This window comes from Hyla sarda, chromosome 3, assembly GCF_029499605.1.
Source record: "Hyla sarda isolate aHylSar1 chromosome 3, aHylSar1.hap1, whole genome shotgun sequence".
NCBI lineage: Eukaryota > Metazoa > Chordata > Amphibia > Anura > Hylidae > Hyla > Hyla sarda.
Window position 1 is genome coordinate 20,316,747 of NC_079191.1, and position 14,511 is coordinate 20,331,257.

Below are 14,511 nucleotides of genomic sequence, written 5' to 3' on the forward strand. Positions count from 1 at the left end.
TGCACATGGCGCTCTCACTTTGGAGCCCTGTCGTATTTCAGGGCAACAGTTTAGGGCGACATATGGGGTATCGCTGTACTCGGGAGAAATTGCGTTACAAGGTTTGGGGGGCTTTTTCTTCTTTAACCCTTCATGAAAAGGAAATGTTGGGGTCTACACCAAAATGTTAGCGTAAATTTTTTTTATTTTTTACACTAACATGCTGATGTTGCCCTATACTTTACATTTTCACAAGAGGTAAAAGGGAAAAAAGCCCCCCAAAATTTGTAACGCAATTTCTCCCGACTACAGAGATACCCCATATGTGAGCGCAAAGTGCTCTGGGGGCGCACAACAAGGCCCAGAAGGGAGAGCGCACCATGTACATTTGAGGTGATTTGCACAGAGGTGGCTGATTGTTACAGCGGTTTTGACAAACGCAAAAAAATTTCCCATTTCGGAAACGACACCCCTCACGGAATGTAATGAGGGGTGCAGTGAGAATTTACCCCCCACAGGTGTCTGACGGATCTTTGGAACAGTGGTCCATGAAAATGAAAACTTGTACAGCCCACTGTTCCAAAGATCTGTCAGACACCAGTGAGGGGCAAATGCTCACTGTACCCCTTGTTACATTCCTCAAGGGGTCTAGTTTCCAAAATGGTATGCCATGTGTGTTTTTTTTTGCTGTTCTGGCACCTTAGGGGCTTCCTAAATGCGACATGCTCCCTGAGCAAAATTTGCTCTCAAAAAGCCAAATATGACTCCTTCTCTTCTGAGCATTGTAGTTCGCCCATAGTGCACTTCAGGTCAACTTATGGGGTACCTCCATACTCAGAAGAGATGGGGTTACACATTTTGGGGGGTATTTTCTGCTATTAACCCTTGCAAAAAGGTGAAATTAGGGGGGAAACACACATTTTAGTGGAAATTTTTTTTTTTTTTTTTTTTACTTATGCAAAAGTCGTGAAACACCTGTGGGGTAATAAGGCTCACTTTATTCCTTATTACATTCCTCAAGGGTTCTAGTTTCCAAAATGGTATGCCATGTGTTTTTTTTGCTGTTCTGGCACCATAGGGGCTTCCTAAATGTGACATGCCCCCCGAGCAAAATTTGCTCTCAAAAAGCCAAATATGACTCCTTCTCTTCTGAGCATTGTAGTTCGCCCATAGTGCACTTCAGGTCAACTTATGGGGTACCTCCATACTCAGAAGAGAAGGGGTTACAAATATTGGGGGGTATTTCCTGCTATTAACCCTTGGAAAAATGTGAAATTTGGGGGGAAACACACATTTTAGTGAAAAAAAAATATTTTTTTTTACATATGCAAAAGTCGTGAAACACCTGTGGGGTATTAAGGCTCACTTTATTCCTTGTTATGTTCCTCAAGGGGTCTAGTTTCCAAAATGGTATGCCATGTGTTTTTTTTTTGCTGTTCTGGCACCATAAGGGCTTCCTAAATGCAACATGCCCCCCAAAAACCATTTCAGAAAAACGGACTCTCCAAAATCCCCTTGTTACGCCGAGCGCTCCGGGTCCCCGCTCCTCCCCGGAGCGCTCGCAACATCCTCGCAATCACAGCGCCCCGGTCAGACCTGCTGACCGGGTGCGCTGCGATATCTCTCCCAGCCGGGATGCGATTCGCGATGCGGGTGGCGCCCGCTCGCGATGCGCACCCCGGCTCCCGTACCTGACTCGCTCTCCGTCGGTCCTGTCCCGGCGCGCGCGGCCCCGCTCCTTAGGGCGCGCGCGCGCCGGGTCTCTGCGATTTAAAGGGCCACTGCGCCACTGATTGGCGCAGTTGGTTTAATTAGTACATTCACCTGTGCACTTCCATATATAACCTCACTTCCCCTTCCCTTCCTTGCCGGATCTTGTTGCCATCGTGCCAGAGAAAGCGTTTCCTAGTGTGTTCCTAGCCTGTGTTCCAGACCTCCTGCCGTTGCCCCTGACTACGATCCTTGCTGCCTGCCCCGACCTTCTGCTACGTCCGACCTTGCTCTTGTCTACTCCCTTGTACCGCGCCTATCTTCAGCAGTCAGAGAGGTTGAGCCGTTGCTAGTGGATACGACCTGGTTGCTACCGCCGCTGCAAGACCATCCCGCTTTGCGGCGGGCTCTGGTGAAAACCAGTAGCAGCTTAGAACCGGTCCACTAGCACGGTCCACGCCAATCCCTCTCTGGCACAGAGGATCCACCTCCTGCCAGCCGAATCGTGACAGTAGATCCGGCCATGGATCCCGCTGAAGTTCCACTGCCAGTTGTCGCCGACCTCACCACGGTGGTCGCCCAGCAGTCGCAACAGATAGCGCAACAAGGCCACCAGCTGTCTCAACTGACCGTGATGCTACAGCAGCTACTACCACAGCTTCAGCAATCATCTCCTCCGCCAGCTCCTGCACCTCCTCCGCAGCGAGTGGCCGCTTCCGGCCTACGACTATCCTTGCCGGATAAATTTGATGGGGACTCTAAGTTTTGCCGTGGCTTTCTTTCACAATGTTCCCTGCACTTGGAGATGATGTCGGACCAGTTTCCTACTGAAAGGTCTAAGGTGGCTTTCGTAGTCAGCCTTCTGTCTGGGAAAGCTCTGTCATGGGCCACACCGCTCTGGGACCGCAATGACCCTGTCACTGCCTCTGTACACTCCTTCTTCACGGAGATTCGAAGTGTCTTTGAGGAACCTGCCCGAGCCTCTTCTGCTGAGACTGCCCTGCTGAACCTGGTCCAGGGTAATTCTTCCGTTGGCGAGTACGCCATTCAATTCCGTACTCTTGCTTCCGAATTATCCTGGAATAATGAGGCCCTCTGCGCGACCTTTAAAAAAGGCCTATCCAGCAACATTAAAGATGTTCTGGCCGCACGAGAAATTCCTGCTAACCTACATGAACTTATTCATCTAGCCACTCGCATTGACATGCGTTTTTCCGAAAGGCGTCAGGAGCTCCGCCAGGATATGGGCTTTGTTCGCACGAGGCGTTTTTTCTCCCCGGCTCCTCTCTCCTCTGGTCCTCTGCAATCCGTTCCTGTGCCTCCCGCCGTGGAGGCTATGCAAGTTGACCGGTCTCGCTTGACACCTCAAGAGAGGACACGACGCCGCATGGAGAATCTATGCCTGTACTGTGCCGGTACCGAACACTTCCTGAAGGATTGTCCTATCCGTCCTCCCCGCCTGGAAAGACGTACGCTGACTCCGCACAAAGGTGAGACAGTTCTTGCTGTCAACTCTGCTTCTCCACGCCTTACTGTGCCAGTGCGGATATCTTCCTCCACCTTCTCCTTCTCTACTATGGCCTTCTTGGATTCCGGATCTGCAGGAAATTTTATTTTGGCCTCTCTCATCAACAGGTTCAACATCCCGGTGACCAGTCTCGCCAGACCCCTCTACATCAATTGTGTTAACAATCAAAGATTGGACTGTACCGTGCGTTACCGCACGGAACCCCTCCTAATGTGCATCGGACCTCATCACGAAAAAATTGAGTTTTTGGTCCTCCCCAATTGCACTTCTGAAATTCTCCTTGGATTACCGTGGCTTCAACGTCATTCCCCAACCCTTGATTGGTCCACAGGAGAAATCAAGAGCTGGGGTACTTCTTGTTTCAAAGACTGTCTTAAACCGGTTCCCAGTACTCCCTGTCGTGACCCTGTGGTTCCTCCTGTAACCGGTCTCCCTAAGGCTTATATGGACTATGCTGACGTATTTTGCAAAAAGCAAGCTGAGACTTTACCTCCTCACAGGCCTTATGACTGTCCTATTGACCTCCTCCCGGGCACTACTCCACCCCGGGGCAGAATTTATCCTCTGTCCGCTCCAAAGACTCTTGCTATGTCTGAATACATCCAGGAAAATTTAAAAAAGGGGTTTATCCGCAAATCCTCCTCTCCTGCCGGAGCTGGATTTTTTTTTGTGTCCAAAAAAGATGGCTCTCTACGTCCTTGCATTGATTACCGCGGACTTAATAAAATCACGGTAAAAAACCGCTACCCCCTTCCTCTTATCTCAGAGCTCTTTGATCGCCTTCAAGGTGCCCACATCTTTACCAAACTGGACTTAAGAGGTGCTTATAATCTCATCCGCATCAGGGAGGGGGACGAATGGAAGACTGCATTTAACACCAGAGATGGACACTTTGAGTATCTGGTCATGCCCTTTGGCCTGTGCAACGCCCCTGCCGTCTTCCAAGACTTTGTTAATGAAATTTTTCATGATCTCTTATATTCCTGTGTTGTTGTGTATCTGGACGATATTCTGATTTTTTCTGCCAACTTAGAAGAACACCACCAGCATGTCCGCATGGTTCTTCAGAGACTTCGAGACAATCAACTTTATGCCATAATGGAGAAATGTCTGTTTGAATGTCAATCTCTTCCTTTCCTAGGATACTTGGTCTCTGGCCAGGGATTACAAATGGACCCGGATAAACTCTCTGCCGTCCTAGATTGGCCACGCCCCTCCGGACTCCGTGCTATCCAACGTTTTTTGGGGTTTGCCAATTATTACAGACAATTTATTCCACACTTTTCCACTATTGTGGCTCCTATCGTGGCTTTAACCAAGAAAAATGCCAATCCCAAGTCCTGGTCTCCCCAAGCGGAAGACGCATTTAAACGGCTCAAGTCTGCCTTTTCTTCTGCTCCCGTGCTCTCCAGACCTGACCCATCTAAACCCTTCCTATTGGAGGTAGATGCCTCCTCAGTGGGAGCTGGAGCAGTCCTTCTACAAAAAAATTCTTCCGGGCATGCTGTTACTTGTGGTTTTTTTTCTAGGACCTTCTCTCCGACGGAGAGAAATTACTCCATCGGGGATCGAGAACTACTGGCCATTAAATTGGCACTTGAGGAATGGAGGCATCTGCTGGAGGGATCAAAATTTCCAGTTATCATTTACACCGATCACAAGAATCTCTCCTATCTCCAGTCTGCCCAACGGCTGAACCCTCGCCAGGCCAGGTGGTCGTTGTTCTTTGCCCGCTTTAACTTTGAAATTCATTTTCGCCCTGCCGACAAGAACATTAGGGCCGATGCCCTCTCTCGTTCTTCTGATGCCTCAGAAGTAGAGGTCTCTCCGCAACACATCATTCCTCCTGACTGTCTGATCTCCACTTCTCCAGCCTCCATCAGGCAAACTCCTCCAGGGAAGACCTTCGTTTCTTCACGCCAACGTCTCGGGATTCTCAGATGGGGCCACTCCTCCCACCTCGCAGGCCATGCGGGCATCAAAAAGTCCTTGCAACTCATCTCTCGTTTCTATTGGTGGCCGACTCTGGAGACGGATGTTGTTGATTTTGTGCGGGCCTGTACTGTCTGTGCCCGGGACAAGACTCCTCGCCAGAAGCCTGCTGGTCTCCTTCATCCTCTGCCTGTCCCCGAACAGCCTTGGTCACTGATTGGTATGGACTTTATTACAGACTTACCCCCATCCCGTGGCAACACTGTTGTTTGGGTGGTCGTTGATCGATTTTCCAAGATGGCACATTTTATTCCTCTTCCTGGTCTTCCTTCAGCGCCTCAGTTGGCAAAACAATTTTTTGTACACATTTTTCGTCTTCACGGTTTGCCCACGCAGATCGTCTCGGATAGAGGCGTCCAATTCGTCTCTAAATTCTGGAGGGCCCTCTGTAAACAGCTCAAGATTAAATTAAACTTCTCTTCTTCTTACCATCCCCAATCCAATGGGCAAGTAGAAAGAATGAACCAGGTCCTGGGTGACTATTTACGGCATTTTGTTTCCTCCCGCCTGGATGACTGGGCAGATCTTCTACCATGGGCCGAATTCTCATACAACTTCAGAGTCTCTGAATCTTCTGCTAAGTCCCCATTTTTCGTGGTGTACGGCCGTCACCCTCTTCCCCCCCTCCCTACTCCCTTGCCCTCTGGTTTGCCCGCTGTGGATGAAGTGACTCGTGATCTTTCCACCATATGGAAAGAGACCCAAAATTCTCTTTTACAGGCTTCATCCCGCATGAAAAGGTTTGCCGATAGGAAAAGAAGAACCCCCCCCCCATTTTTGCTCCCGGAGACAAGGTATGGCTCTCCGCTAAATATGTCCGCTTTCGTGTCCCCAGTTACAAACTGGGACCACGCTATCTTGGTCCTTTCAAAGTCTTGTGCCAGATTAATCCTGTCTCTTACAAACTTCTTCTTCCTCCTTCTCTTCGTATTCCTAATGCCTTCCATGTCTCTCTCCTTAAACCACTCATCATCAACCGTTTCTCTCCCAAACTTGTCTCTCCCACTCCTGTTTCCGGTTCTTCTGACATCTTCTCCGTTAAGGAGATACTGGCCTCCAAGACGGTCAGAGGAAAAAGATTTTTTTTGGTAGATTGGGAGGGCTGTGGTCCTGAAGAGAGATCCTGGGAACCTGAGGACAACATCCTAGACAAAAGTCTGGTCCTCAGGTTCCAAGAAGAGGGGGAGACCCAAGGGGGGGGGTACTGTTACGCCGAGCGCTCCGGGTCCCCGCTCCTCCCCGGAGCGCTCGCAACATCCTCGCAATCGCAGCGCCCCGGTCAGACCTGCTGACCGGGTGCGCTGCGATATCTCTCCCAGCCGGGATGCGATTCGCGATGCGGGTGGCGCCCGCTCGCGATGCGCACCCCGGCTCCCGTACCTGACTCGCTCTCCGTCGGTCCTGTCCCGGCGCGCGCGGCCCCGCTCCTTAGGGCGCGCGCGCCGGGTCTCTGCGATTTAAAGGGCCACTGCGCCACTGATTGGCGCAGTTGGTTTAATTAGTACATTCACCTGTGCACTTCCATATATAACCTCACTTCCCCTTCCCTTCCTTGCCGGATCTTGTTGCCATCGTGCCAGAGAAAGCGTTTCCTAGTGTGTTCCTAGCCTGTGTTCCAGACCTCCTGCCGTTGCCCCTGACTACGATCCTTGCTGCCTGCCCCGACCTTCTGCTACGTCCGACCTTGCTCTTGTCTACTCCCTTGTACCGCGCCTATCTTCAGCAGTCAGAGAGGTTGAGCCGTTGCTAGTGGATACGACCTGGTTGCTACCGCCGCTGCAAGACCATCCCGCTTTGCGGCGGGCTCTGGTGAAAACCAGTAGCAGCTTAGAACCGGTCCACTAGCACGGTCCACGCCAATCCCTCTCTGGCACAGAGGATCCACCTCCTGCCAGCCGAATCGTGACACCCCTTATCACTCTTTCCCTTCTGAGCCCTCTACTGCGCCCGCCGAACACTTTACATAGACATATGAGGTATGTGCTTACTCGAGAGAAATCAGGCTACAAATATAAGTATACATTTTCTCCTTTTACCCCTTATAAAAATTTTAAAATTGGGTCTACAAGAACATGCGAGTGTAAAAAATGAAGATTGTGAATTTTCTCCTTCACTTTGCTTCTATTCCTGTGAAACACCTAAAGGGTTAAAATGATGACTGAATGTCATTTTGAATACTTTGGGGGGTGCAGTTTTTATAATGGGGTCTTTTGTGGGGTATTTCTAATAAGAAGATCCTTCAAATCCACTTCAAACCTGAACTGGTCCCTGAAAAATAGTGAGTTTGAAAATTTTGTGAAAAATTGGAAAATTGCTGCTGAACTTTGAAGCCCTCTGGTGTCTTCCAAAAGTAAAAACTCGTCACTTTTATGATGCAGACATAAAGTAGACATATTGTATATGTGAATAAAAATTTTTTTTATTTGTAATATACATTTTCCTTACAAGCAGAGAGCTTCAAAGTTAGAAAAATGCAAAGTTTTCACATTTTTCATCAAATTTTAGGATTTTTCACAAGGAAAGGATGCAAGTTACCACAAAAATTTACCACCATGTTAAAGTAGAATATGTCACGAAAAAACAATCTCGGAATCAGAATGATAACTAAAAGCATTCCAGAGTTATTAATGTTTAAAGTGACAGTGGTCAGATGTGCAAAAAACGCTCTGGTCCTTAAGGCCAAAATGGGCTTGGTCCTGAAGGGGTTAAAAAGGGTAAAAGCAGAAAATACTCCCCAAAATTTGTAACAAAATTTCTCCCGAGTACGGCAATACCCCATATGTGACCCTTAACTGTTGCCTTGAAATACGACAGGGCTCCAAAGTGAGAGCGCCATGCGCATTTGAGGCCTAAATTAGGGATTGCATAGGGGTGGACATAGGGGAATTCTACGCCAGTGATTCCCAAACAGGGTGCCTCCAGCTGTTGTAAAACTCCTAGCATGCCTGGACAGTCAGTGGCTGTCTGGCAATACTGGGAGTAGTTGTTTTGCAACAGCATTAGGCTCCGTTTTGGAAACCATGTGAATTTATGGAACGGTCTACCTCAGGAACTGGTCACAGTAGGAACAATTAACAGCTTTAAAACAGGATTAGATACATTTATGGAACAAAATAACATTAATGCTTATGAAGAAATATAAAATCCCATCCCTTCCCCAATATCGCGCCACACCCCTACCCCTTAATTCCTTGGTTGAACTTGATGGACATATGTCTTTTTTCGACCGTACTAACTATGTAACTATGTAACTATGTAACTACCAGACGTTTCCAGACGTGTAGTGTAGTGTTTTTTTGGTACAGTCGCACGGGCGGGGGTTCACAGTAGTTTCTCGCTGGAAGTTTGAGCTGTTGCAGAAAATTTGCCGCAACTCAAACTTGCAGCCCGATACTTACTGTAAGCCTCCGCCCATGTGAGTGTACCCTGTACGTTCACATTGGGGGGGGGGGGGGGGGGGGGCGGGGACATCCAGCTGTTGCAAAACTTCAACTCCCAGCATGCGCTGACAGACTGTACAAGCTGAGAGTTTTAGTTTTGCAACAGCTGTAGGCACACTGGTTATGTATCACTGAGTTTGTGACCTTACTCAGTGTTTCATAACCAGTGTGCCTCCAGCTGTTGCAAAACTACAACTCCCAGCATGTACGGTGCATGGTGTAAGGTGACTGCTGGGAGTTGTAGTTTGCAACAGCTGGAGGCACACCGGTCACGAAACACTGAGTTAGGTAAAAAAAAAACTGAGTTTCACAACCAGTGTGCCTTCAGCTGTTGCAAAACTACAACTCTCAGCAGTCTCCGACAGCCAATGGGCATGATGGGAGTTGTAGTAATGCAACCAGCAGATGCACCACTACAACTCCCAGCATGCACTTTAGCTGTTTGTGCAAGCTGGGAGTTGTAGTTATACAACAGCTGAAGGTACACTTTTCCATAAAAAAAATGTGCCTCCAGCTGTTGCAAAACCATAAGTCCCAGCATGCCCATAAGGGAATGCTGGGAGTTGTGGTGGTCTGCCTCCTGCTGTTGCATAACTACAGCTCCCAGCATGCCCTTTTTGCATGCTGGGAGCTGTTGCTAAGCAACAGCAGGAGGCTGTAACTCACCTCCTGCTGCTGCTCCATCGCAGGACAGTCCCTCGCCGCCACCGTCGCTCCTGGGGCCCCGATCCCAACATGGACGCCGGAGATCTGGGTCCCCAGCACCCGGGGTCATCTTCCCGCACCCGCTCACGTCCTCCGGAAGAGGGGCGGAGCGGGTGCGGGAGTGACACCCGCAGCAGGCGCCCTGATTGGTCGGCCGGTAATCCGGCCCACGAATCAGGGCGATCGTGAGGTGGCACCAGTGCCACCTCACCCCTGCAGGCTCTGGCTGTTCGGGGCCGTCAGAGACGGCCCCGATCAGCCAGTAATTCCGGGTCACTGGAGACCCGATTGACCCGGAATCGCCGCAGATCGCTGGACTGAATTGTCCCCCCTGGGCGATATGCCGGGATGCCTGCTGAATGATTTCAGCAGGCATCCGGCTCCAGTCCCAACCGGCTAGCGGTGGGGACCGGAATTCCCACGGGCGTATGGATACGCCCTGCGTCCTTAAGGACTCGGAATGCAGGGCGTATCCATACGCCTTGCGTCCTTAAGAGGTTAAAAATATACCAGTACACAAATGGGAGGAAGCAGAATGTATATTTCAGACATGACTGAGGGTAGAAAAATAGTGGACTTGCAGAGCCCTAGTCGCCAGAAAACAGTATAATTATGATGTCCTAGGTGTAAGGACACAAAAGCTCTACTTTGCTTACATGAGAAATCCCAATTCTGCGATTGCCAAAAATTCCAAGTTCTACAGAAACGGAAGGGGATGTAGCTCAGTGGTAGAGCGCATGCTTCTGCTTTCTATTTTGAAAGCAGGAAAAGACACCTTTAAAAGAAACAAGCCAAAGGATACAAGTATACCTTGCAGAAATCCTTAAAAAATAAACTTCTACGCAAATGGGAGGAAGGAGAACGTATATTCCAATCATGAGTGAGGGTGTTTTTGCTGCATTTTAGAAACATTGTGGACTTGCACAGCCATGGTCATCAGAAAACAGTATAATTATGATGTCTTATGGGTATGGGCACAAAAGCTCTACATTGCTTACATGGGAAATCCCGATTCTGCGATTGCCAAAAGTTCAAAGTTCTAAGAAAGTGCAAGGGGGTGTAGCTCAGTGGTAGAGCGCATGCTTTGCATGTAAGAGGTCCCGGGTTCAATCCCCGGCATCTCCAGCCGTTGTAAGAGATATTTATAGATGAACTTGCACAAGGTGCTTGGAAACTGATGTTTTGTTAGCTGGTTTAGTCAATCGTGTCTTGCGGCATACAATTGAAGCTGACAAAGCACTGCATCATGGGGGTGTAGCTCAGTGGTAGAGTGCATGCCTCACATGCATGAGGCCCCAGGCTCAATCCCCTGCATCTCCAACCCCTCAAAGCAGGAAAAGACACCTTTAAAAGAAACAAACAAAAGGATACAGGTATACATAGTAGAAATACTTAAAAAATATACCAGTACACAAATGGGAGGAAGGAGAAGCATTACTTTTAAACGTAAATTTGTTTTCCCTTAGTCCTAACAGCAGCACAAGTGGGGTGCTCTGCCCCTGTGAAGCTGGCAGGACGGTGGAATTTTTAATTTCGCCCAAGTAATTAAAGACTTAATTAGACCTCCTCCCTTAGGCCACATTGCTTAATAACAAGTAAAACAATTTGGGCGGGAAAATTTGTGTGCTGCTGTTAGGACTAAGGGAAAACAAATTTACGTTAAAAATTAACGCTTCCCTTACATCCTAACCAGCAGCACAAGTGGGGACTTAGCAAGTAACAACACAAATAGGGAGGGACTACGGCAGAGTGGCACTTAGGATTGATTGCCCGAAGGCCAACTCTTCCGATCGTTTGGCATTAACCCTGTAATGACTAATAAATGTATTATGCGTGCTCCAGGAGGCAGCAGCACAGACTTTTTCTAGAGGAACAGCTTTTCTTTCTGCAAAGGAAGTGGAGACTGCCCTAGTGGAATGGGCAGTGACAAAGGCAGGAGGAGCTAACTCCTGGGCTACAAAAGCCTCCCGGATTGCCTCTTTAATCCATCTACTCAGAGAGGGTTTAGAGGCTTTAAGACCTTTGTTCTTTCCAGAAAAGGAAACAAGAAGGTGCTCCGATCTTCTAAATTCTCCAGTTCTTGAGATGTAAATTCTGAGGATTCTTGAAATGTCCAGAGTATGGTCAGCAGCTTCCTCGGGAGAGGATGGATTAGGACACAGAACTGGAAGGGATATAGCTTGATTGATGTTGGAGAACGTCGGGACCTTAGGAACAAAGGTGGGCAAAAATCTCAACAGGACTCTATCCTGGAGAAAAAGCGTATAAGGCTCGAAAGCCGAAAGGGCCTGAAGCTCGCCAATCCTTTTGGGTGAGGTTATGGCCAATAAGAAGGTGACTTTAAGGGACAAATACCTAAAGTCGACTTCTTCCAGAGGTTCAAAGGGGTGTGAGCATAACCCCTTAAGAACAATAGTCAAATCCCATTTGGAAATGGGTCTAAGAACTGTGGGTTTAAGTCTTTCAGCTCCCTTAAGGAGTCTTCTGATTAGGGATTCGTGTGATAACGATCTGCCTAAAAAGGCAGAGAGCGCTGAAACTTGAACCCTCAAAGTGGATGGGCTAAGACGCTTGTCAAGGCCATCCTAAAGGAAACGTAAAATTGCAGAAAGAGGAGGATCTGAGGTTACTACCTCTTTCGTAGCACACCATTGAAGGAAAATCTTCTTTATCCTAGAATTGACCTTGTTTGTAGACTCTGCTCTAGAGTGTGCAATAGTTCTCAAGACCTCCGCAGGAAGCCCACTACTTAGTAGGGTCCTGTCAATCTCCAGGCTGTCAGATTGAGTCTCCTCAGATCTAGGCAGGAGCCTGTGTTGGGAGACACAAGGTTCTGCACGTGGGGAAGCTTCCAATAACACCCCTGACTCATCCTCATGAATTGGGTGAACCAGGACCTCTTGGGCCAGAATGGTATGATGGCAATCACTGAGGTCTGGTCTTGCCTGACTTTCATCAATACCCTTGGTATCATGGAAAGTGGAGGGAATATGTAGGCCAGCCTGAACCTCCATGGAATGGACAGAGCGTCTATCGCCACTGGATTGTCCTCTTTGTAAACTTATTCACCTTGGCGTTCAGACGAGTTGCCATGAGATCTATCTCTGGCATACCCCACCTTAGGGTTATCTTCCTGAAGATGTCTTCGTTCAGGGACCATTCCCCTTGGACCGGAAGCCCGCGACTTAGATGATCTGCCACTATGTTGAGATCCCCCTTGATGTGGACTGCAGAAAGGTGGGTTAGATTGAGCTCTGTCCAAGAGAGAATTAGTCCGGTCTCCTTGAGGAGCACTTGGGACTTTGTGCCACCCTGTCTGTTGATGTAAGCCACCACAGTGGTGTTGTCTGACCGAACTCTTATCGCTTTCCCTAGAATAAGGGGTGCGAAATGGAGAAGAGCAAGACAAACTGCTCTCAGTTCTCTCATGTTGGAGGAGAGAAGTCTCTCCTGAGGGTTCCAAGTACCCTGTACTGGATTCTCGTCCAGATGGGCTCCCCAGCCCAGAAGGGAGGCGTCCGTGGTTAAAGTGATCCACTGAGGTTGAATCAAGGACTTCCCATCTGTCAGATTCGACCACCATCTGAGAGACGCACGGACTTCGGTCGACAGGTTGCACTTATTGTCCAACCCTCTGGGGTTGCGATTCCAGACCTTCAAGACTTGATCTTGGAGAGGCCGGAGGTGCCATAGGGCCCAGGGGACTGCCTCTGCAGACGCTGACATATGACCCAACATCTTCATTAAAGTTCTGATGGGAACCTTGCGAGGGACCATCAAAAACTCGGCAGCTCTTATGACTCGATCTTTCCTTTCTGGAGTGAGGGATAGAGTCATCTGAGAGGAGTTCAGGACAAACCCCAGAAACTTCCTTGAGGTGGACGGGTTGATCTCTGATTTCTCCCAATTTATAAGCCAGCCCAAGCGCTGGAGAAAATCTAGAGCCAGATGAAGATGAGACTGTAGAACGTCTAGAGTAGCGGCTTTTAGAAGCCAGTCGTCTAGATAAGGAATGATCTCTAGACCTTTTAGTCTGAGAGCAGAGACCACTGGAGCTACGACCTTTGTAAAGGTGTGGGGGGCTGAAGTGATGCCGAAAGGCAGAACAGCGAACTGGAAATGCTTTACCATACCGTTTATGGTGACAGCAACCCTCAAATATTTCCTGTGAGCAGGAAAAATAGGAACATGCAGGTAAGCATCCTTCAAGTCGATGGTTACCATGAGATCTTGAGGGTCCAGGATACTGACTACTGAGCGAATGGTTTCCATCCTGAACCGCCTTTTCCTTATAAAACGGTTCAAAATGCGAAGATCTATGATCATACGCCAGTCGCCCGATGGTTTCGGCACCAGAAATATTGGGGAATACACCCCTGACCCTCTTTGGTCGGGGGGAACTTCTTCTAGTGCATGTTTCCCCACGTACTGTAGGACAGAGTCCTCTAGATCAGCCTGTTTTGGCTGAGGAAGTAGCTTTGTTAAAACAAATTTCCTTGGAGGAGGGGAGATGAAATCTATTTTGTACCCCGACTGAATGATATCCAGAACCCAAGGATCCTGGATTTCTTGCATCCAGGTTGACAGAAACAAACTTAAACGTCCTCCGACCGGAGGGGGATTGGTAGATAGCTTCTCTACCTGAACTTCCCGAGGGAAAGGGAGAGGGGAAACGTTGGTGGACCTTAGAGGAGAGTCATAGCTCGGCCTTACGGTCTTTACCGCGCCCGCGTCCTCCACCACGCTTTTGAGTAGACTGGCGTCTCTGGGATCTGGAAGGGCCCTGGAACTTCCCCCCCCTGGATCTACCCTTGCCCCGAAAGGACTGTATAGGTAGACATTTACCTTTTTATCCGCAAAACCCTCCATGATTCGGTCTAACTCAGACCCAAAGAGCCAATTAGGCTCAAAGGGCATCCCACAGAGGTTGAACTTTGAGGTATTATCAGCTACCCAGGGACGCAACCACAGGGGGCGCCTGCTTGCGGATGAGAGCGCCATGGACTTGGCAGCAAGTTTGAGGTGCTGTTGGGATGATTCGCATAAGAAGTCTACCCCGAGAAGTAGCGTTTTGAAGCTGTCCAGAATATCCTACCTAGCAACATTACTTTCAATCTCAGACTGAATGCGTTGTACGCGTTCTTTGACAAAGTCCGC

The 14,511-nt window shown here is 48.8% G+C and overlaps 1 non-coding gene across 1 annotated transcript; it reads left to right on the forward strand.

The window, feature by feature from the left end:
- Positions 1 to 10,407: 10,407 nt before the first annotated feature.
- Positions 10,408 to 10,479, forward strand: TRNAA-UGC (transfer RNA alanine (anticodon UGC)). The gene has a single exon. It is a non-coding gene; the product is annotated as a tRNA-Ala (tRNA).
- The last annotated feature ends 4,032 nt before the right edge of the window (positions 10,480 to 14,511 follow it).